At 39.6% G+C, this 26,371-nt stretch overlaps 1 protein-coding gene across 1 annotated transcript in view; it reads left to right on the forward strand.

The window, feature by feature from the left end:
* The first annotated feature begins 5,945 nt into the window (after positions 1–5,945).
* LYPD6 (LY6/PLAUR domain containing 6) overlaps positions 5,946–26,371 on the forward strand; it is a 46,201-nt gene continuing 25,775 nt past the window's right edge. Inside the window, exon 1 of the mRNA XM_069985080.1 lies at positions 5,946–6,054. The gene's annotated coding sequence lies outside the window, so the exon portion shown is untranslated. The remainder of the gene's footprint in view (positions 6,055–26,371) is intronic.

The following is a 26,371-nucleotide window of genomic DNA, read 5'->3' on the forward strand; positions in this document are numbered from 1 at the left end:
AGTCAATGCTCTGTCATCATAGGATCCATAAGCCCCTAGTGCAGTAAGGTCCTTTATTGTCTGCCGCCTACCCTGCCAGGTCTGCCAGGCCTGATCTGACTACAGATTCTGTTGTCGGCCTTGGTACCATGAATTTGTCACTCATGTTCTTCTTAATGTCAACAGCTCCAGGGGATTGTTTGTGGAAAGGTGCAAACTTCTTATGAGGATTAAAGGGGTTATCCAAAATTAGAAAACACACAGCTACTTTCTTTCAGAAACAACACCACCCTTTCCCTTAGGTTGTTTGTGGTATTACAATTCAGCTCCATTCACTTCCAAGGAATCGGGCTGCCAAACTAGACCCAAAGTGAGGACAGGAGAGGTGTTGTTTCTGGAAGAAAGTGACATTTTTTTCTAAACCTGGACAACCCTTTTGAGTAGGAGTCACCCCTTTTAGTATGAAGAACTCACAATCTCTTAGACTTCACTTTTCAGTTAAAGCACATGTACCATCAGGTACCTTACTGCTTTTTTTAACCTTAATCGATTGGTGCCGGTAAGGGGATGAAGGTGGTGCATTACTTTTTTTGAGACACTGACCGATCCCTGTGCTTGCGCCAGTCTTTTCCCGGGCACCAGCCCTCACTGACACACTGGTGGAAGGCCAGCCGCCCCCCAGTGTGACAAACCCCCTCCATTAGAATCAATGGAGCGTCATGTCCCAGGATGTTCACCTATAGTACATGCTCATTATCACCTCCTGCTGGTCAATGTCTTTAAAGGGGTCGGCCACTTTATAGTAAAATTACTGAGAGCAGCTCACTGTGTACCTCATAGAGCTAATATCAGACTTCCCTCCTCCAGGCTGTGCTGCCCTGCTCTGTGGTGAGGCTGTCCATAAGATGGCTGACATGGAGGAGCATGTGACCATGCCCCCCCCCCCCAGTATTCACCACTAAGCCTGTATATGCCTATGATAGAAACTGGAGGTGGGGCTGTAAAATGAGCTGTAAACAGGAGTGGGGGAAGGGATTTGACAACTACTCTGAACACGATTGTAGATTAGAGAATGGTTGTCAGCGCTGCGTCTTTCCTGCAGTAACGCTGACCCCTATGGCTAGGAAGATGGTCCCACCAGATAGGAGAGTCTGGACTTTCTTCCATTTTACACCATATAGTAAAAGTGTTAGTTTGTCACTCGAAAATGTGTGAAATTTTAGTCTGGGGCTGTAATTAGTCAGTAAGAGATTTATGACCTGCCGCTCGGACCTGAAGTAATTGCTCGTCGCATCGTATGTCACTGTCATCCTCATACAGAATAAGGAGCCCTGCAGTGACTCCAGCTCCATCAATATCACCTGCCACCAGAGACACGCACAGCAGCTAACCAGACAGGTTCTCAGGTGTGATGCAGATGTTGTGACTGTCCGTAATGATTATTGTATTATGCATAAGATGCATGCAAAGCAGTGAGGGTGTACAAAGGAGTGGGAGGAGAATACAGGCCTGTGTATCAGCTCTATCATAGAGGTGGGGTCACCCAGCCCCATAATAACCTGTATTACTGCACCCAGGAGGAGAAGTCAGGCCCAATCACCTGAAAATGTGGCCTCATATCCGCCATCACGTCTGATGGAGACAGGAGGCTCCCACTTTATATTCTCCAAATAAATACTCAGGTGAATTACATATATTATTATATAGCGGTGACCTATTCCACAGCGCTGTACACAGATTGTAACCAACCTCAGGAAAATAATATAGAAAGCCAATAACCCTAACAGTATGGCGGGGACTGAGGTATATGCTGATACAACCACAACTGAGAGACTGTGTAATGGGGAACAAGAGACACTACAACCTGATGGGAAAGGCCCTTATACTGCTGTGTCAGATAGACAGACAGATAGATAAATAGACAGAGAAAGAGGAAAAAAAACATAGGGGAGATTTATCAAACTGGTGTATAGTAGAACTGGCTCAGTTGCCCCTAGCAACCAATCAGATTCCACCTTTCATTCCTCACTAATGTTTTAGAAAATGAAAGGTGGAATCTGATTGGTTGCTAGGGGCAACTGAGCCAATTCTACTTTACACCAGTTTGATAAATCTCCCCCATTATTATTTATCTATCATCTATGTATCATCTATCTATGTTCTATCATCTATCTATCTATCTATCTATCTATCTATCTATCTATCTATCTATCTCCTATCTATCTATCTATCTCCTATCTATCTATCTATCTATCTATCTATCTATCTATCTATCTATCTATCTATCTTCTATCTATCTATCTATCTATCTCCTATCTATCTATCTCCTATCTATCTATCTATCTATCTATCTATCTATCTATCTATCTATCTCCTATCTATCTATCTATCTATCTATCTATCTATCTATCTATCTCCTATCTATCTATCTCCTATCTATCTATCTATCTATCTATCTATCTATCTATCTATCTATCTCCTATCTATCTATCTATCTATCTATCTATCTATCTATCTAAAAATATATGCAGCAGCACTTCCTCTTCCAGAGCTTCCAGAGCTTGAAAAAGGTGGTAGAGACCGCTGAAACGCTGCATCGTACTCGTTTTTTGTTTGCTGTGCTGCACTGTTATTTGATTGCAACATGGAATAAATTACAGTTTTTTTCTACTACAAGAAGTGCTGTGGGAAATTATATTTTTGTATCCATCCATCCATCTATCTAGAGATTAAAGAAATTCGACTGCGGCACATCCAGACTTTCGAGGTGAAAAATAAGTGAAAAATTTATTCCATAAGTAATACACAAGGGAAAAACAGCGACGTTTCGCTCCTCCGACAGGAGCTTTTTCAAGGCGGTGAAAACACAAGTAAAACACAGGTGTTATATACAATCGTCATAAATCAATTAGTGACGTATACATAAGTGGGAGTGGTCAAATCAACAAAGTCCAATGCTATTGGTGTAACATACATGGGTGCTTCTCGTAAGGGAATTAATTCCAAATACAGTGAATAATCTGATACATAACAATTAAATTCATCAAATAAATGTAAAATAAAAATTATGATACAATATAGGGCAATGGTGGTTTCCTCACGGACAGTAACTGTGTCGGCATCCTCTTCCATATGACGTCAGATAAAAACACCAGATGGAACAATAAGTTCCCGTATTCAGCCCTGCTGATGAGACCTGCCTATTGTCACAGATTTCCAAAAACTCTCCTTAGGATTTGCACTCCTGTGAGAGAGGGATGCTGCCTGAATGAGATCGCTCTCCGCTTGCAGAGAGTTTTTGGAAATCTGTGATAATAGGCAGGTCTCATCAGCAGGGCTGAATACGGGAACTTATTGTTCCATCTGGTGTCTTCATCTGACGTCACAACTGGTTGCCTGGTTACTGAGACGCCTCACTTTTGCAATCATGGCCGTGCGTTCCAAGTGAGCGTGCGGTTCACGCTTAGCATATGGAAGAGGATGCCGACACAGTTACTGTCTGTGAGGAAACCACCATTGCCCTATATTGTATCATAATTTTTATTTTACATTTATTTGATGAATTTAATTGTTATGTATCAGATTATTCACTGTATTTGGAATTAATTCCCTTACGAGAAGCACCCATGTATGTTACACCAATAGCATTGGACTTTGTTGATTTGACCACTCCCACTTATGTATACGTCACTAATTGATTTATCACGATTGTATATAACACCTGTGTTTTACGTGTGTATTCACCGGCTTGAAAAAGTTCCTGTTGTAGGAGCGAAACGTCGCTGTTTTTCCCTTGTGTATTACTTATGGAATACATTTTTCACTTATTTTTCACCTCGAAAGTCTGGATGTGCCGCAGTCGAATTTCTTTAATCTCTGAATAGACACCTGTGGACCAAGGTGTGACCGCAGGCACCCAGCAAGATTTGCTTTGACCCTCAGTGCTGCATGAACTTTGTTTTCTATCTATCTATCTATCTATCTATCTATCTATCTTCTATCTATCTATCTATCTATCTATCTATCTATCTAGAAGCAAGACAGAGTAAGCAGTACTGCTCTGTGTAGGGTGGGTGCCAGCAGTCCTAGGTCTAGACCGAGAGTGCTGTGTCATGAATTGCTGTGAATAAATTCTGAAGTTTTCACTGTTATTTGGGTGTGCCGTGGACTATCTATCTATCTATCTATCTATCTATCTATCTGGCGTATATATGACTAAGCTATCCTTTTCATAGTTATCTGTTTCTAGATAGATATGAGATATGAGATGAGATAGATAGATAGATAGATGACATATAGATAAGAGATAGATAGGAGATAGATAGATAGATAGATAGATAGATAGGAGATAGATAGATAATAGATAGATAGATAGATGACATATAGATAAGAGATAGATGATAGATAGATAGATAGATAGATAGATAAGAAGGGAGCCGTACTTCTTAACTGATGTAGCGGGTGCTATTGGATGTAAGTCCCTTGGCAAGGAGGACCGCCTGGAAAACTGGGATACAGCCATAGCCATAGGCTGTATCCCAGTTTTCATGACGTTACTCCCGCTGGATCCGCCCGCTCCACGGAGTGGGCAGACAGCGGGAGTCTGCTGCCAAGCGTTCGGGTTCATACGAACCCGAACCTCGGCAGGTTCGGACCATCCCTATTGGAAATGGTTCTGTGAGAGAACTGAAACGTTGCATCCTTTGTATTTTTGCACATTTTTTAATAAACAACCACTTTTTTTCCCCTTATGCTGGAGTGCTCAAGATTTTCGTGCAGTAGATAGATAAATAGATAGATAGATAGATAGGAGATAGATAGATAGATATGTATGTAGATAGATAGGAGATAGATAGGAGATAGATAGATAGATAGATAGATAGATAGATAGATAGATAGATAGATAGATAGATAGATAGATAGATAGATAATAGTAGTGATCGGATCCTGAACATGAACATTAAAAAAAAAAAGTATTGTGATCGGTTTGTGTTTGTGTTCCCCTAACATTCACGAACAAATAACGAACATACAGTAGAAGCGTACGTTTCAGTCTACGTACAGATTTGCAAGATAAACGTTTGCATGTTCGAATACGTTGGAAAGTGATCGTTATAACCATTACAAACATTTATGAACATGTTTACTTATAACAGATAGAAGATAGGTTGACATATAGTAGAACTAGGATACGGGTTAGATATAGACCACATATTAGAAAAACCAACATCAGTTATGTAAATCAGTTATCAGTTATGTAAAGGAAGGTATATATATATATATATATATACATATATATATATATATATATATATATATATATATATAGTTAATAGTTATATATTTACCTTTGTATGTAGGTATATATGAATGTATGTGTGTGTATATATACAGATATATATATATATATATATATATATATATACATATAGTATGTAGGTAGGTATATTTATGTGTGTATGTATGTAGGTAGGTAGATACTATATATATATGTTTGTATGTGTAGTCATGTATATATGTACATGTAGATATGTATGTATGTCGGTAGGTACATTGATATATATGTTTGTATACGTATTTGTAGATGTAGATATGTTTGTAGGTAGGTATATATATATTTGTATATGTATCTATGTAGATGTGTACAGATAGGTATATATATATATATATGTTTGTATATGTAGTTATGTATATATGTGTGTAGGCAGGTAAATCTGTATATATAATAGACAGTGAATAGTTCTGCGGTGTTTATCTCTGTGTCCTGTAAACTTTCCATCAGCGGTGTCCTGTAGTTGAACATGGAGTTGGTGTCCCCCTCCTCTCCTGGCTGTGCCGGATCACACAGGGCAGGGCAGCCACATTGTCACTGAGCCAATGGCGGTGTGTGCTGTGGGGCTGAGTCCTCCCAGTAGGCGGTGGTGCTGGCTGCTCTGAGCTGGCTCCTTGTTGTGTCTGCTCTAATGTATTCAGTGCTCTCAGCCCTGCACAGCTCACACTATACACAATACACAGTGTGGGGATTCATTCCTGCTGGATACTGTATCCTGACCGAGCAGCCTATGGAGGACTAAGGTGGGTGAGGACCAGCACACAAAGGGCCACGACTGGGCCGGATACATCTTCTGCCTCTGGCAAGAAACTCCTCTTTTCCTTAAAGTCATTTCTTTACCTGTCAGCACGTTAGTTTTCTGTATACTCCTCTCACCTGTCTCTGACGTGGTTGTATACCTGCTCTGTCTCAGGTTGTCCCCAGCAGGTAGGCCTTAGACGTGCTGGAGACTGGGACTACAAGGACCGCTTATCCCTATAGTAAGGGCGTCTGTGATGACAACATTACAATAAAAAGAAGTTCTTTTGATCCGGAACATTTATTAGACGCGCTTAAAAATGTTTCCCAACCACTGTCACTTTTATTGCGGCACTTAACCTAAGCTGACTCAGTATTTGTCTTGGAGACACATTTAACCGCATCGATTCGGGACACCGTCGTGATTATCCGAGGATGTTGTTAATAAATAGGGTAAACAAGTTGTGGCGGCCATGCCAGCCTTGCTGATGAAGGGCGGTATGATGAATGGGCACCATGTTATAGGGTTATTGGGTCCCCTTGGTGTATTGGTCTTTGGCAGTTTGGCGACAGCTCAATGCCAGGCTGCTGCTGTAAAGTTATTATTGTACGTTTGGGCTTATATAAGGGTCATTGTGCTGCCCTTCATTCTGATCTCATATTCTAATGTCTTTATATCCTAATATGCAGGCCCTGTTTTATTTCATGTGCATGTTCTTCTTTTTTAATAGCACCTTTGTAGCCTAATACAGATAGTCCAGTTGTTATATACAGGCTCTTTAGGCTCTTGTGCACAAGGACAGTATATAATATACAATATATGGATCTTACTCTAATATATAAGGGTCCTAATATTCACATTTCGGAACCCTTTGTATCAAAATGTAGAGGGTCCCTTTATATTCCAGTTTTTGTGGTGCTTTATCCCAGCCATGTCCATGTTATAATAACACTTACAATCTGTTTATACAGTTACCCTACAGAATGATATATATACCTTCTCTGGCCTGTAGGAAACATCAAAGCTCACAGCTTTACTCTTGTATACAGACCTGGACTTTTTGGTATTTTTGGAATTTGATCATTTACGTTTTTTTCTTCCTTTTACATTGCGTTGCTACAACTTTAGAGCTTGTAGGTGTACAGGCCCATTGAGATATAAGTGTATGGTTGTTGAAAGTATGAATTGTGGGTAAAAAAACAAAAAACTAAAAGAGACAAACCCAATGAGAAATCGGATACTTTTTCTTATAGACATGCTCTTTGGATACCATTGCTCTTTGTTCATTGCTATTTCTGTATATTTTCTGATAAATCTATACTATTGTAGAAAATATTAGTAAGGAGTCTAAGAATTTTTTTTACAATAACTATTTTAAAGATAATGGAAGATTTTCCATCCGTTTGAATGGATTGAATTAGTATTATACGGATAAAGGAAAAAAATATATAGGTGAGGATCCGGAGCATAGACGATGTATTTCCGTCTCCATAATGATAACTGACCGGTGTAAACCGGAATAACCATGTATTCATCTTGAATAAACAGGATGAAAGCGGACATACCCTGCCTATTCTAGAAAATATCCGGATAACAGTTTGGAGGTTGTTAAATTTCGAGGGTCTGTATAAGGACAAGCATCGCATATTAAAAAGAGAGGAAGAGGAACTTTGGCAAAACTTTATTGGGAGTCTATATGTTTTCACTAAAATTACGGCACCGTTCTCGTCAAGTGTATTCGGTGAGGGTAGTCTATTCCACCAATAGGCCAGATGATGCCCCAGTGGTCCAGGCTGTGATATGATGATGGGCCTATAATACAGCAAGGCCCCAAAGGTCCAGACACCCTACTTGGAGATCAGTATGGAGCCAGTCAGGGTCACTAGGTTTGTCAGAGTACAATGCGGGGAATCCTCACATGTGGTTGGTGTGAGAGGTAACTACTTAAAAGTTTTTCTGCCTCTCTATAATAAGTTATGTAAAGCACGCGGTCAGGTCTCACACTGACACTTCTAATGTACGTCACCAGCCTGACAACACATCAGCGAGGATACAACCAGCCCACGGGCCAAGTGACAAGAACAGATCTCAATATCTCAAGGTAGATCCTAGATTCCTGGCATAGATCCCTTCAGATCTGCAAAATCTTTAACCTCCTAATAGTCTCAGCTAACAAAGGTTTCAGAGATGTGAGCTGTGTAGGTTACAAAGCTGGAGCCGATTTATTATATTTATCATAATATTATGGATTATTTTGTAAATCATTGTTTTCAATCTCAGAACATTTCCTAGTGTTGTTGTTTGTGACGGAATCCCGAAATATTTATAACCTGGAGGACAGAGCTGGGCTTGGTGATCTACCACACACTGGGTTTGTATGGACCATAGATAGACCGCCATAGGAAACCATAGTATGTTGTATTTAGTCACCTCTAAATAGACTGATTGATAGATAGCTGATAGATAGATAGATAGGAGATAGATAGATACATAGATAGGAGATAGATGATAGATATAGATAGATAGATAGATAGATAGAAGAAAGAAAGAAAGAAGATAGATAGTTAAATAAATAAATAGATAGATACATTGATTGATTGATCGGAGATAGATAGATACATAGATAGATTGAATGATTGTTTGGAGATAGATAATAGATAGGAGATAGATAGATAGATAGATAGATAGATAGATAGATAGGAGATTGATACCTTGGTCAGAATCGAGTTTGCTGGCACCAACTACGTATTCACCTGGAAACTGAAAGTGCTGCTGATATCCTATGTATAGATAGATATTAGATTAATAGATCGATCAATAGATAGATATTTCATATAATAGATATATAGATACATAATAGCTGTATAGATTGATGATAAACAGATAGATAGATAGATAGATAGATAGGAGATAGATAGGAGATAGATAGATAGATAGATAGGAGATAGATAGATAGATAGATAGATAGGAGATAGATAGATAGATAGATAGATAGGAGATAGATAGATAGATAGATAGATAGATAGATAGATAGATAGGAGATAGATAGATAGATAGATAGATAGATAGATAGATAGGAGATAGATAGATAGATAGATAGATAGATAGATAGCTTAGGTACTTGTCAGCAGCACAATCTGATAATGCAGGGGGTGCCAGCAGATCGCCATGTCTTCACTAGTTTGCAGGGCTGCACTACTTTGTTGCATGAAATAAATTAGTTTCTTTTTTTAACACAATTGGAGTGCCGTGGAAGTACCTTTGCATCTAGATAGATAGATAGATGATTGAAAGGAGATAGATAGATAGATAGATAGATAGATCATAAATAGATTGATAGATAGATAGATGATTGATATGAGATAGAGAGATAGATAGATAGATAGATAGATAGATAGATAGGAGATAGATAGGAGATAGATAGATAGATAGATAGGAGATAGATAGATAGGAGATAGATAGATAGATGATTGATATGAGATAGATAGACAGATAGATAATAGATAGATAGATAGATAATAGATAGATAGGAGATAGATGGATAGATAGGAGATAGATAGGAGATAGATAGATAGATAGATAGATAGATAGATAGATAGATAGATAGGAGATAGATAGATAGATAGATAATAGATAGACAGACAGATAGATAATAGATAGATAGATAATAGATAGATAGGAGATAGATAGATAGACAGATAGATAATAGATAGATAGACAGATAGATAATAGATAGATAGACAGATAGATAATAGATAGATAAATAGATAGATAGGAGATAGATAGATAATAGATAGACAGATAGATAATAGATAGATAATAGATAGATAGATAGATAATAGATAGATAGACAGATAGATAATAGATAGATAATAGATAGATAGATAGATAGATAGATAGATAGATAGATAGGAGATAGATAGATAGATAGATAGATAGATAGATAGGAGATAGATAGATAGGAGATAGATAGATTGATAGAGAGATAGATAGATAGATAATAGACAGATAGATAATAGATAGATAGATAATAGATAGATAGATAATAGATAGTAGATATATAGATAGATAGATAGATAGATAGATAGATAATAGATAGATAGATAGATAGGAGATAGATAGATAGGAGATAGATAGATTGATAGAGAGATAGATAGATAGATAATAGACAGATAGATAATAGATAGATAGATAATAGATAGATAGATAATAGATAGTAGATATATAGATAGATAGATAGATAGATAGATAGATAGATAATAGATAGATAGGAGATAGATGGATAGATAGGAGATAGATAGATAGGAGATAGATAGATAGATAGATAGATAGATAGATAGATAGATAGATAGGAGATAGATAGATAGATAGATAGATAGATAATAGATAGATAGATAATAGATAGATAGGAGATAGATAGATAGACAGATAGATAATAGATAGATAGACAGATAGATAATAGATAGATAGACAGATAGATAATAGATAGATAGATAGATAGGAGATAGATAGATAATAGATAGACAGATAGATAATAGATAGATAATAGATAGATAGATAATAGATAGATAGACAGATAGATAATAGATAGATAATAGATAGATAGATAGATAGATAGGAGATAGATAGATAGATAGATAGATAGATAGGAGATAGATAGATAGGAGATAGATAGATTGATAGAGAGATAGATAGATAATAGACAGATAGATAATAGATAGATAGATAATAGATAGATAGATAATAGATAGTAGATATATAGATAGATAGATAGATAGATAGATAGATAGATAGATAGATAATAGATAGATAGATAGATAGATAGATAGATAGATAGATAGATAGGAGATAGATAGATTGATAGAGAGATAGACAGATAGATAATAGATAGATAGATAGATAGATAGATAATAGATAGATAGATATATAGATAATAGATAGGAGATAGATAGATAGATTGATAGATAAGAAATAGATAGGAGATATATAGATAGATTGATAGATAAGAAATAGATATGAGAGAGATATTTTTTCCTAATGTAAAGTATTGTAGAATGTAGGCTAGGAGGATAGGATAGCAGAGAATACTGGTGTTTATTTTGGGAGTAGCTGGACGGCACCTGCTGCTAGAGAGCAGATGAGAGTGCAATGTTTATAGGATGATATCCCCCCCCCCCTTCCCCGATGTAACTGAGTAGATGGCTATAGTGAATGAGGCTTTAGAGGATTGTGTAAAGACATTTTGGATGAGATCCAATATCAAAGTTGGAAACACTTGGTTTTCGAGGTGCGGAATAAATCGGAATTTATCAGTTGAACAAAACGTGCAACCAATGTGCAAATTATTTGTAAACTAGTGTAAATCATGGAGTGCCATGAAAAAAATTTAAAGGAATTTGACACCCCTTTATCCATGGTTATATTTTCTACACTGAATTTTAAAAAAGCCCAGGGCCCATATCATATAATATAATATTGTAGAAAATCAACATTTTATAAACTCTTAAAAAATAACAACTTAACACTAAAAATACCCAATAATATTGGAGATTGATGTGGAGATGAATAAATTCCACAACAGGTTTACTACCTTGGCCTTATATATTTTTCTGTTTTTCCCCTGGGGAAAAAATGTTGAAATTTGGGTGTGTACTATTATAAAGAACTCATTCAATGTAAAGTAGATATTGTTTAAGAAGAAATACAATACGTTGACATTTACATGTTATATTATTAATTACATTTATTTATTTTTTTTTAATTTGATGTCCATATAATGAGCTTGGTATCATGATGAGCAACACGTAATAACTTACTGTTAATAGCAAATGATCATCCTAAGTGACTCAATGACATCACTGTTTATTACTGTTTCTACAGTGGCTCAAAAGTTTCCAGAAAAAAAACTAAAAATTAAGTAAATGCTAACCTTCCTATAGGGATTTTGAGGGTGTTTATTTTTGTGATAATTGGATTTTTTTTTTAAGCCCATTGTATAACACTTAAAAATTTTTTGAAAATACTTAACTAAAAGAACGTTTTCTTGCTCACCGCTTAATTTTTGGTCAAATTTTTGAAAATATTTAGGTAAAAAAAAAACAACAACTGTTTTTGCCCACCGCTTTATTTTTGTGAAATTTTTTTTTTTTTTTTTTTTTTTAAATCTGTTTTTTGCCCACCACTTAAAATTTTTGTTAACATTTTTGAAAATATTTAATTGGAATAAAAAATTTTATCCAACGCTTTATTTTTGTTCAAATTTTTAAAAATTTTCAATTAGAATAAAGTTTTTTTTTGCCACCACTTATGAATATGTTCCTTCTACTTTTTTTTTTTTTCTTCCAAGCTTGGGGAATAATGGCTGCAATGTTTGTATGTCTAGGCCCATGCTACTTATATTAAGCTCATTATATGCCAAAACCACAACAAACCCATGACTTGTATTCGTGGTAGTAAATGACAGGGTTGCTTCTGGCAGATTACAGAGAGGCCATGTAAGTAAACATTTAATTTATGAATGAAAGCGACTCCTTAGGACTTGAATAGGCTCCTATAAATGAAATGTAGCAGTGTTGTACATGGCTGCGTGCCGCACTATCTCCCTCCCCACTTTGCTGTGGTTTATCCTGTTATCTCGCTTGCTGTATAGGAATTAGGAGAACCACACAGGTGCATAGTGGTGCTAAGCCTGTTATCTGCTTCCTCTTTGGTCTTACAAAGTGATGGAATTTCCAATAACTCGCTACAACTACAAAAGCAATTTATTACAGTCCCGATGGACTCTCTACGATTTATGACATATACTAAGCTAATTTGTTTCAATGCAAAAAAAAATTATTTTCAAAAACTTTCATAAAATTCAGAGAGATCGAGGGTGAAAGGGCAATTGAGAAAAATAGATAGAGCTCTTACATACGATGGGGGCATAAGGGTGTTGAAAGGGGTATATCGTGAAAGGTGTTTGTTGGAATGTAGCCCAGGGACTTGCGTGCGCTCTCTATTATACAGTCAATGGTGGTTCAATGGCTGGAAAATCTGTGTGTTTTGGTTTTCGACTGGGCCCCGAGAAGGAAAATCCTGTGTGGTCTCAACTTCTTATCTGCAAAGCCATTTCTTTAAGGCACGCACAGTTCAGAATTTCGTGTCTTCATAGTAACAACTCCCTTCCTGCTTTTATCTGAGTGACCTACGGGTTGACCCACGTGGCCTTAGACATTTTAGGAAATTACATTTTATGACATTTGTGTTTGTAACAACCAAATCCGGAACAAATTCTCACTTATCAGTGCTCAAACTGATTTTGAATTAAAATAGTATTTTTTGTTACTTTTTTCAAAAATTTTATATATTTGCCGACAATACTTTATGTTATATATTATTGTACAAAAAATAAGCTGCATTCAGATATGAGTGAATTCACAAATTTGTTGTGCCCCATTTGCAAGATCTCGTCCCAAACATGGTGAATGGAACTGATTTCCAGACATGGAAATAGACAATAGTACACAATGGTGACAGAAAAACAAGATGGCTTAGGTTTCAATTTATAAAGAGATTTTCTTTTATTTCTTATAACATATGTCAGGGATGGGGAACCTTCATGCCTCCAGCTGTTATAAAACAACAGTTCCCATCATGCCAAGGCTTTGGCTGTCCAGGCATGATGGGAATTGTAGTTTTGCAACAGCTGGAGGGCCGAAGGTTCCCCATTTCTGCTCTACGTAATTGGAAAGGGGTAAAGTTCTATTTTAAAAGATACATGAACCATATACTAACATGAATATATGGTAACATTACATACCGTACATATGTATTCAAAATTGTCATTTTGAAGCATATAGTAAAAGATAAAAAGTAAGAATTTCAAATACAAGTTTTAAAAAAAATCTAAAATTTGATCATAGTAAAGAACTAAATTATATAAAAATGTAAACTTTTTATTATCATCTCAGATAATAAACTGATAGTAAGTAATAACAACTATCGTCATTATATAATAATAATAATAACAATAATAATATTTTTCTATGGAGTTTCACCTAGTAAGTCTTTAACAAAAATTTTTTTTTTTTTTTTTCATATTTTATCTATTAAAAATTTTTAAATTGTGATTATCAGTTCAATGTGTGAAAAAACAAAAAAAACACAAACAGTTAAATATCAGAGTTTTGGAACATTTATATTTAAGGAGCCCTGATTTTGCCAACTGGCCCAAGTAAGATTATCATTTTTTTTTCTTTTTTTCTGTTTTTTTTTTACTCTTTACATTCTTTTTGGGATCATACAGCAAAACAGCTTAATCATTGTTCTGTGTCACACCTATAATTGAAGCGAAGGATTTAGGACCCTTGTGTAGCATCTGACAGGTGAGGCGCAGAACAATGGGATCCTGGTGATTACAGAAGTTTATCTAATGACACGTTTATCTGGAAAGTCATTGAAATATGTGCATGGTAGATAGCGGGGCAATTCATCAATGTAATTGGTTTTAATTGTTGTGGAACAGTTGAGGTGAATATCATTCCTCGTTTTTTGCGATGAAGTTGTAGAATTTTTTTGTAAAGTTTTTGATCTTTTTAACTTTATTATTAGTTTTTTTTTATTCATGGGTTTATTTGTTTAGGCTGTAATGATCAGTTTTTGTACCTATTGTATCTTCAGCCTCTTGGTTAATAGAAATTTAAATGGACAAACAGTCACTGACAATCGCATTGTAAAACACTGAACTTCTCTCCCCCCTGGGATAATAGCCGTTCATTAAAGTTCTAAGGGCGAGGAATTAGAGATCAGTCATGAGGAGCGGGCGAGGTTTACTTTTATATGCAAGAACATGAATCAGGACCCCTCAACACATAAGAGTAAAAAGCGAAGATGAAGTGGTCCCTGGTGAACAGAGGCTGATTTTTTTTTTTGCTTATAAATTTTTTTTTTATTATTATTTTGTGCCATATCACCAAATATTAACCTACTTGATTTCAAAGAATTGAAAAAAATTAAAGGGATTAAAAAAAAAAAAAAAAAAAAAAGATTACAAATCATCCCCTATCCACAGAGTAGGGAATACCCAGCTGATTGGTGACGGTCTACCCGCTAGGATCCCCATTGATCATGAAAATGGAGGTCAGTTGCCCTCTTAGTGGATGGAACGGCACCGTGCCAGTTCGGTCACCCTTCCATTCACTACAGCTATGGGACTTCTGCCAACATTGCCAAGTTCAACGGTCAGCGTTTAATAAACGGAATGAACAAACAGAGCGATGGTCTAGCGCGTGCGACCATTAACCTCTGTTCTCGTGATCGCAGGGGTCTGACAGCTGTCAGTTCTGTGAACAGTTGATAGCGTTTAATCTTGGAATAACCCCTTTAAAATGAAAACTGAAAAGCATAATAAAAAAACATTTCCTTAAAATATTTAAATATAAATATTTACAAATTTGTTTAGAATTTTCAGAAATTTTTTCTTCCATTTTTTTTTGCTAATTAGTTATTTAAAATAGCCGTCAGCTGTCTGATATGTATTGCCAGCCTAAGGCCTCATGAGCATGGCAAACCCATGCACACAGAACTTGGTGGCAGAATCTCAACCATTGCATTCTATAGGTCCCTATAAGCTTAATACTATGAAGGCCTCCCGAGTCTCTCTAGTGGCGATAGGGGTCAGGCATGATGGATTTTCACCAAGTGATTACACCAAGCGATTATTGGCCATACTTGGCCCATTACTGGCCATTTCAGCTGATAATCATTTGGTGTAATACAGTAGGTCCTGTTAAAAAGCAACGATCAGCCGACATGCACAATGTCAGCTGATCGTTGTCTTAAAACATGACCTATCAAAACAACAACGATAGCGACGGTCTGCTGGTGGTCACTCTGTGTAATAGGAGTGGCGTCAGCAGAGCGTCGCTATCCCCTTTGGGATGCCTGAACGATCTAAGGATTGTCCGTGCAGCCCTTCCGGCTACTGCCCGTGCCCCCCCCCTTCTCCCCGCTCAATGTCTGTAGGTGTAATAGCAAAATTTATTGTATGAGCAAAACCTGTTTATCGGGGACAATAATTCTCAACCATACAAACATAACATGGCTGTAAAAAATATTAGAAAAGATATACATAGTTCAATGCGTAATCCAGTATACACCTGTTGTGTTTTGATCTTGTCATATCTTAATGAAGGCAAAGTCTTAATTTACAGGGCGTGTGTATTTATGCCGCCAACATATGTCCATCATAATTTCCCATATATTTCTGAATGATGATTAACTATAAATAATCTTCCATGTTTTAAAGTGGTTGCAAAATCCTAAGATCCGAAGGGATCCACAGTCCCTCACAACGCAGATATCCTCGGGCCCTAGTTTATGTTCATACTTGTTGTAATCACGGTGTCTCCAAGGATTTAAAAAAATAAAATAAATTGAATTTAAAAAATTGTTTACATTTTTAAAATCTGGTCTTGAAATTGACACCCCCATCTATTTGGCTGTGACCCTCCCCCGCTCAGAACTGACCCCCTGATGTTTAAACAACATACAGGGTTGATACAGTGATAAGGTTTTGGAAACACCCGTCATTGTTAGGGAGGACCGGCTGCCTCTCCCAGAAATGCAGACAATTAGCATCAGAAAGCTGAATTTACCTGTCATGTGGCTGATGTGGGTGAGGTGTGTGGGGAGAGAGGATTCATGGTGCATCTAGGTCTTCTTTGTGGTCATTGAATCCTTAGGTGTCTTTACATACACCTTCAATAACTGTTGGACAAAAGTTATCTCTCCCGTCCTCCCCATACACGTCAACGTTTCTGTGTTCTCTATCGGGAGCAGAGTGGTAATCCGCTGCCAGATAGCCTTGGCTGTGGCTTATCTCTCCAAGAACAAAGGCGTTAGGGAGTGATTTTTCATCATGCCCGATCTCCACTGACATTATCTGTTGGTGGAGCTTCAGGAGAGCCCCATATACTTTATACTGATAGCTGGACCCGCCACGAGCAGTACGGGGGCCCTAGGAGTGACTATGGTAACAAACCATCATCACTTGGTCGCATATCACATATGCGGTTGATGATTGATGGATGCAAAATACCGCCTAAATAATGGTTTAATAAATGAGTGCCGATCTGTATGTGGTCGCCATAGTATGTGCTCTAACAGCAGTGCCTGCCACAGTGTCTTAATAGCAAGACCAGCTTCGGTACCCCATAGTAACAATATCTGCAACAGTATAAGGCTATGTGCACACTTAGTATGAGACCGGCCGTTCTGTGACCCGGCCGGGTCACGCAACGGCGGGTCTCAGAGAAGATCATCCTGGCCGGTACTGCAGGCAGGGCTGCACGGATATCTTAAATGATCCCTTGCTTTAAAGAGGTACTCCTGCACTGGTATATAGAAAATAATTAAGATGTTCTATCGTGTCTTTGGGTCCCCTGCTGACCGCAGCCATTGATGACATTTCCGTTGAGGAACCTGTCTCTGCAGTGACAGCCTGCTCAGCCAGTCACTGGCCCCAGCGATGTCCTGTCTCAGTCAATGACTGGCTGAGCGATTTGGCACTGTAGAGATGTGTTCGTCTGTGGCAGTAGTGTTGGCTGCGGTCAGGGGGGACCCAGAGAAACGGTAGGAGATCAAGAAGCTATGTGTGGCGGACAAGCTGGTGATCCACGGTGATGTTGTCTCAGGGGATCAGCCAGTCACTTGCTAGATGGTAGAGTGTGACGCCACTCAGGTTGTGGTTGGCCAAAATACAACCGGACCTTAGGGAGTTACTTCATGATGCAAGTTCCAGGGAAGCACACAGAAATGGTGGCACACCTGCTTTTAGTTTAGGAGGCTGGCTGTACCCTTCTCCCCTGTGGACAGTGTCCTGCCAGGCTGCTACGGGGTCCTTTGGAATAGTGTAATCACGGATGGCCGGAGTGGTGTAGTGACCCTCCCGGACTAGCGGAACTGCCACCCACAGAAAGGGGAAATGTCCCAAGGTTGTGGTGTATACTGTGTCGGTGCAGGGTGAAGAATCACGGAAGCTCTTTAGCATAAATAATCTTGGTTTTACTTGAAAGGTACTTGTGTGCAGCAAGACATACAGCTGTGCATTGACAAGATAAGTTACACTTGACAGTTCCCTTGATAAAGCACTGGATAATACACTTGATAATACGATAACAAGTTCTGCGACAGGAATAGAGTGAGCAATACAGTCGTGCTGACTGAGTAGCGTGTTGAGTGATACAAAGAAGCAGAGTAGCAGAGAGGAGGATGTTGTGAGAGTCTCAACCCAAATAGTACTGTGCTCTGCCGGGATGTTGGAAGTTGAGGTAGAAGAATTCTTAGAAGAGAATACTTGTGCCCGTGTATTGACTTTGGAGTCTTCACATCACCTGATGCCCACTAGATTTGGCCAAACTGTTCTAGAGGGTGACACAAGGCCCCAGACCTTGTTACCTGGGATGAGCAGAATGCTGAGGGTTCCCTGCTGACAACCGCGCTGCGAGGTAGAGATCCTAGGCTTACTGCAACTTTTCTCTATCCGAATCAGTTCCTAGCTTACTGCTGTTTGTGGATACTGTCCTGCTCTGTGACTCTCTTAGTCCCCGGCGTGGGTTGAGGTGGTCTCTGACTTGTCCTCTCTTTAAAGTTTTTTAACACTGCATAATGTTGTGTAGCATCACTGAGGAGAAAACTGTTAGCTGTGTCCTGTCTTGCTTCCTACCCATGTGGGGTTCTAGCTAAGACTGAACTAAGTAGGGGACCTGGCAGAGGGCGAGGGCCCAGAGAGGACCACTGTAGAGAGCTGTCTAGCTTGTGTCCTTCCTCTACAAAGTCCAGCACGAAAGACCCATGTACTTCCTCCACCCATGTGACTTCCTTCCTCAGCGTATCTAAAAGGCACTGTGAGTGGGTGAAGAGTGCATCAGAAGAAGTAAAGAGAGAGGTGATAGTAGAGAAGAAGAACAGAATACTGTTGGTCCGCAGATCCGTGTGACATACAAACAAACAATAACCCTTTACACACTTCAGTTGTGCAGCACCTGAATACGCAAATCTAATACAGCGACATCTAGTGGCGAAACTTTATCACTACTTTCATCACCACTAACTAACAATAAGTATAGACTTTTCTAAAGGGTGTAATCAATAGTAACACCCATGGTAGGATACCACAAAAGCATAACATCTTTATTATTTTCTGGAGTACCCATTCGGCAGCATATCACCTATTATACGGAGTGATGCAAGATTTTAAAATAAGTGGAAAGACAATGGTCAGCCGTCTAGCGATCGATTGCTCACTCCTCGGCTGCACATTGTCTTTATTACACAGGACGACATTTGTATGATTTGGCAGATAAGCTCTCCGTGTAATGGGGGGTTTAGAAATAACAGCAACATTATGCCCATAATAATGCCAGCCAGAGTGCCCCCATAACGATGACATGTGCTGCATGACAAAGCCCGTCACTATATTCCCATAGCAGAACTGGCTGGTATTGTACACATGTCTACACCATTTATAGACACACTTATGCTCTTTTATACTGTATATCTATTTATATATCTATATTATGGGTTATAAGTTTATTATAGGGATCAGCCGCTCCTGTTTCCCCAATAAATTGAAGAAGCCGTCAATTACTCGTCACATTACTGCTCGTCTATGGCTGGTGGCTTGTCATTTCAGACTAATAAAATCCTCCATTAGTGGCGTTCACCTTTGATTTGTGGCACTTTTTACATTTGCCAGTCTGTCTCTGGGATTTTACAGCGTCTGCAGTGAACTTGTAAGTAAAAGCGTAATTACCCTACGGAGGGCAAGCAGCTACAGGTCACCGGCGAGGATCTATCATTATCAAACCACAAGAAGACTTTTATCCGTCAGGATTCCTCGCTCAACCTGCTCCCATAAGACGTTTGTCTCCTCCACCTGTTCTGTGATGGGCCGAATGTGACACAACGTGATCATTACCATCTGTTTATAATACGGCTGGTAATAACACACGCTCGGAGGGAACACCCAAGCATTAGCAAGCAGCCGGTGCATGCCGTGTAAAACTCTTTGATATCGAGGAGATTTGCGGGTAATACCATGGGATGGGGCCACTAGTTAGACTGAAATTGGTCACACCCGGAATCATCGAGGTCAAAAATAGGGCAAAGATAAGTAGTATAATCTTCACTAAATATTAAGTAAATCAGCCGGAGAAGAGACGATGGATGGACGGTGTTATAGCAGATTACTGGATGTTTACTCCTTTGTGAGCAATGTTTCCACCATAGACCATGGAAGGGCTGTATCTAAGTTCAGTATACATCATGGCACATGTGATTGTATTCCATAGGGGGCTTGTATCCTTCCTTAAGCCCCTATTACACGGGGCGACAAGAGGGAACAAGCGAGTGCCAACCTGTCAGGTCAGCTCTCGCTTGATCCTCGTTCCCAGCTCGCTGCCGACGCTATTACACCTGCCGGCAGCAAGCGGAAGAGCCGGAAGGGTGATCACTGGATCGTCCGGGCAGCCTATAGAAGATAGCTGTGGCCTATTACTTGAGCGACAGCAGCAGATCGCTGCTATTGTGATCCTTTATTTTTCAACATGTTGAAAGGCAACAATCGGCTGACATCGTGCATGTTGGCTGATCATTGTCTTCTCTTACACAAGATGATTATGGGCCGAAACACCCGATATCAGCCGAATACGGCTGATAATCCCTTCATGTAATAGGCCCTTTAGTTATAGATCATAGGGATCTTAGTATAATTTAGGAGGAGTTTCAGCATACATCATAGAGAATCAGTATCTACTAGAGCTGAGCGCAATTCGAGCACGCTCACCATTTGAATACCGGTGGCTGAAGAAGTTGGATGCTACTCTCTGGTTACAGCCTATGGCCATAGGATGTATCCATGTTTTCCAGGTATTCCTAGGGCTGCAACCAACTTCTTCAGGCACCAGTATTTAAATGGCGAACGTTCCTGCTCGAATTGTGCTCCTCTCTAGTATCTAGAATTATTATAGAGTGTAATGCCGCTAACTTCCTCCTGTTGGTGTGTGGTACCTCCCAGCAGACACAGTGGCCAGGTTACTTTCTTATTGTGCAGTCTGTTCCTTGTCTCCTTGCCTATTCTTATTCCTGCTGCTTGTTCTCAGTCTCTTTAAAGGGGTTATCCAGGGCTACAAAAACATGGCCACTTTCTTCCAGAGATCACACCAATCTTGTCTCCAGTTTGGGTGGAGTTCTGTAACTTAGTTCCATTGAAGTGAATGGAGCTTAACTGCAAACCACACCTGAACTGGAGACAAGAAAGTGGCCATGCTTTTGTAGCACTGGATAACCCCTTTAAGGGCCAGTGTGTGCACTCAGAACCAGTTCCCGGCCCATAACTTCTAAGGATCCCTTATATCAGGCAGCTTCACCCTCACCATGCGGCCTGAACAATAAGGTTCCTTAGTGTTTCCTTGCTGTAAGGCATCTTAGTAAGGGTGATGGTGCCTGATATAGGTGGTCCTTAGTAGTGGTTGGCCGGGGACTGGTTTCCAGTGCACACACTGTTCCTTAAAGGAGAAGTCCAGCGGGGGGAAAAAAATCACTACAGGCAGAGGGTTGGGGGAAATTAAAAAAGGCAAAATGCTTACCGCACCCGGAGCCTTCACCGCACTGCATCACAGAGCTCCTGGACCCCGCCGGCTCTCATCTTCTCCCGGGTTCCAGGTACGTCATGACCTGGGTTCAACATCACAGACGGGTGGGATTTAACCCTCTCAACCAATCAGTGACTGCAGCAGTGTCCCTGACTGGCAGAGCGGGGCACCATCAAGGGTTGTGACGCATCTGGCAGGGAGCTTAGAGGACAGCTGGTGGGATCCAGGAGCGCGTTGTGGCTCTGTACAGGCACCAGGACAGGTGAATATGACTTTGTTTTTGTGTTACCCCACTCCCAACCCGAAAACATTTTTTGGCTCTGCGACGGACTTCTCCTTTAAAGAGACTAAGACAGTGTGCGTACCCTATAAACAGACCTGAGAACTACAGGGCTAGCAGCAACAGGAACAGGAATAGGCGAGGGGGCCAGGAACAGAATACACAACAAAAAGTAACCTGGTGGCCATGTCTGCCGAGAGGTACCACACACCAATGGGAGATGTATGACCCCCGGCTTGCCTCTTTGACTCTGTTTCTGCCTGCTTCCTTTGCCACTCCTGACCTTGGCCTTTGACTTTGAATCTGGCTGCCCACCCCAAACTAACAGTTTTACTGACTAGACTTGTAAACTACATGCCTAAGACCCTTAATGTTTATGACCATCTTAGTCAAGGAACGCAATAGGTATCACCAGGACATAAAGTCTTCTCAGAGACCCTCATTATAAACATGAATGTGTCCATTAATTTGCACTGGATATATATATATATATATATATATATATATATATATATATATATATATATATGAATGATGTTGTCATATCATGACATCACAACTACAATGCTCTATCAGCAAAAGTCTTGAAATTTTGAGACATAGACATCATGCATCATCCATAAGAGCAGACAACCCTTTCATATGGAGCAGCACTCACCCCGGTGTGGAGGGACGAGAGACGTTACTGGGCTCCGGTCTCCCCATCCTCTTGGATCATGAGCTGCTGTAACTACAGATGTTTTCATCACCTTGCTTAGATCCAGACACCTGGTCTTGTTTAGTGACTCAGATTCGGCTTTGTGATCATTGACCTTATATCATTGTGGCTGTCTTCATATTAATCAGATGTCAGCCTTGTAAACGCCGTCATTCAGCACAAAGAACTCGGCACTCTGTGGGGGCACCTGGATAGGTAAGTATCACTTGATTGTTATGTTCCCTCCACCCCTGCCCTTCCTGAGTAAGTTTTTAGTTTTGCCTGGAGTACCTCTTTAAACCAGTCATTTTAGATATAATACGATAAAATAGCCTCATGGTGATATTCATTGTACCAGCTATAATTCCTTAAAGGAGCACCACCATGTGATTGACATATATGTAAATTATCCCTTTAAGTAAGTATTCAATTCCAATATTTTTAATCCTGGCCTAAACTGATGACCAAGGAGCGAAATTGTACCCCGCATTTATTCTAACAGGCGATGCCGAGTATGGCGTACTTGTAGTCACATATATCTCCACCATCAAACAATAACATGGTCTGGACCCTATTTCGATGCCCCCTCTACCATGCTTATGTGCCTAAGAGGACGTATGGAACAATAGGACGTAAATGATCCAACTGGATACAATGGTCTATAGTCATATCTCCATCCCCTGTGGACAACTCAAGATCTTTTTGTTATTCTTCTCCCCTACGCTAAGGATTTATGGGTTTCCTCTAGGACAGAAGGGAAGCTGTACCTCATGTCCACTTTTCCTGGCTAAACGCTATCATCAGCTGAATAACTAGACGTTTAGCATTTTCAAAAACGGTAAAATAATATTTGTATGTAAGGTCAGGGCGAGTTTATTTGGTTTCTTGGTTACTGGATGTATGTTGTGTAGGAGATATAAGTACGCCTGAATGGGAAATTATGCTACAGTCTACTGGGAAATCCAGACTATAGAAAAATGTAGGTTTTTAAGTAAAATTAAAATAAAAAAGATGCCATTTTGAGGGACGAGGATTTAAATAACCCCCATGTTCTAGATGCTTCTGGGTTTCTCAGCCACACCATGAGGCGCTAGCATCTTGCTATGTGTTCTATAGGTTGGGCCCAATTACACAAAACGATTATTGGCCATACTTGCCCGATTACTAGCCTCTCCGGACGATAATCATTTGGTGTAAGAGCTCACGTTGAAATCAACTATCAGAATGCCGGCTGGCAGGTTGAATTAAAACGATGGTGATGGTCTGCTGGCCGTAGCTTAGTGCAACAGGAGCAACCTTATACTTTGGTTGGCCAAATCCGTCACTCGCGATGGATTTGAATGTCAGTGTAAGGTGTGTGGGGCTCTCACGAACAACCAACAACAGATGATGTCGGTGGAGATAGATTCAGGCATGATAAAAACTAGATAAGCCACAGCCAGAGCTCTCTCCCCGTAGAGAACCTAGGACAACATTCCGGTGTATGAGGAGGATGGCGGGAGGACAGGAGGGATAACTGGCGGCAAAGGTTGTTCAGCCGTCAGTTATTAAAGGTGTATGGCCACCTTTACTCCATAATATATGCTGTCTGACCTTGATCTGTTCCTCACTACTGAACCTTTGATATCTGCCAAATGACTTGCCCATTGACTACACGAAAACTCCACCGCTCTCATCATCAGCGTTTTCCTAAACTTTTTTTTCTGCCCCCTTGATGGTTTCCACTAGTGTCTCCAGGCCCGCAGGGTCAGCTGTCACCTAGAAGTAGCGACCTGGTGGCTAAAGGGTGGAAACCAGGAGATCACTTAGACGGTGCTCCCAGGAATGGTCCAAAGTCAAGCTGGTTTGGTGACACCGGGGGTCCATACCCGCTGGTTGTTATATAAACATGTAACTATTTGGATGGATTAGCGGACAATGCTGATGGCTTGTGCTCCATAATGGAACCATAACAGGGTTTCCATATACACTGAGAACTCTACATGAGAACTCTACTATAGCTATGTATATCACACAGAGCATTTTTCTGTCCTTAGGAGTCCAATAGAAAGAAATCCATTTTTATTACACTCTGTACATATGGATGTCTAAATAAACTGGGCTTCTAGGGGACAATATCTCTATGTACATGTGAATGAGCCTTAAAGCTGCCAAATATTAAGTCGCAGTTAGTTAAAGCCTTACCGACCAATCAAGCCATTTGACACATCCTGTGACGCGTCAAAAGTTTTTCTAATTTTTCTTTACTGATTAGGGCTATGTTCACATGGCGTACGATTCCGTCCGCAGTTCGTACTCCGCCGTACATGTGCGGCCGAAACCGGGCGTGGGAAAAATCGACATGCGGCCGGATGCGTACGAACCGTGAACATACGCCCGTAGTAGAGTTATGCTTCCCTACCTTTTTTCGAAGCGATCTGAAACAGGTCATTTACTTGGAAATCTTCGCTCAGCCCAATAAAACACACAGAACCTTTTGGATCGAAAAATCAAGTTCAATTTGGCTGAAATAAGTACTTCGTACGGGACCGCATGGAAATCCACGGCCGTGAGTTCGAACATTTCCGTCCTCAAACAATGGTCTTGTTCATTTTTCACGGCGGCGTATACGATCCGGTCGTAAGTTCATACGTAGTGTGAACTGTGCAGCCGTATATCGTATACTTTCAAGCGAACGCATCAAACTCAAAACTACGGGCGTATATTTGCGGTTCGCACTACGAGCGGAAAGATACGTAGTGTGAACATAGCCTTAAGTCAGATACTAAAACTTGTTCTTTTCTTCTAATCTGTTTCTATTTACTGACTGTAATTTTTTTTATTTCATCTTTTTGTACAGCATTCAGTGACATGCTTTACAGCAAGCCTCATGGACATAGACGACAATAGATAGACTCTGTGCCCTTGAGATGAATGTAAACAATCACTGAGCGTATTCTGTGACCAGGGCGCGGCTATTGTCTCCTCTATCTACTGGTGTCACATGACGCTGCAATGCTGTACAGATCACTTTACAGCAGCCTCCTCTTATCACCACAGACACAACAGGAAGTCTCAGCTTAGTTTTAGCCCCAGTGGTGAGAAGGAAAACTGAAGATCTCAGGTTTATTTTTTATTTTTGAGAGGAAAATGGAAAATTTAAAAAAAATATACTTTCACCAAATATTCTTAAAAAACATGTGTAACAGAAAAACATTTATTAAACAATAAGTCATTTTCTGATGACACATTCCCTTTAAGGGGACACGAGGGTAGAAAAAGACTCATCTTTCTCATTGTGATGAAAAACAAAAACAAAAAGAATGGAAACTCAAAAGAACAACTAAATAAAGAAAAATGCAGAAAAACAAAAAAAGCAAAAATTTTTTAAAAAAACTGAAATAACTATAGAAATGCATTGAGCCCATCTTCTCATTCTTCTCATCTTTAGTGGAATCCCCTCGTCAGTGCGTTAAAAGCCCGGAATATTTTCCCCTTTGACCTTGCACCTCTCCCGGGGCGTCTTGCGGGCCTCATTATCTTGCAGGAATCTATGGGTCCCGCTCTTTGCAGCTGCTCTTCTTAAATTATTTAAATTTCCTTTGATGAGATTTGAAACGGGAGAAGTGAGTAGACTGTACGTAACCCCTGGCTGTTATCGGCAAGACCACTTTTTGGTTCAAGAGGTGGATAAGCTTACAGATCAGTCATGAAATTATTAGGGTTTTTT

This window comes from Dendropsophus ebraccatus, chromosome 9 (assembly GCF_027789765.1).
Source record: "Dendropsophus ebraccatus isolate aDenEbr1 chromosome 9, aDenEbr1.pat, whole genome shotgun sequence".
Taxonomy (NCBI): Eukaryota; Metazoa; Chordata; class Amphibia; order Anura; family Hylidae; genus Dendropsophus; species Dendropsophus ebraccatus.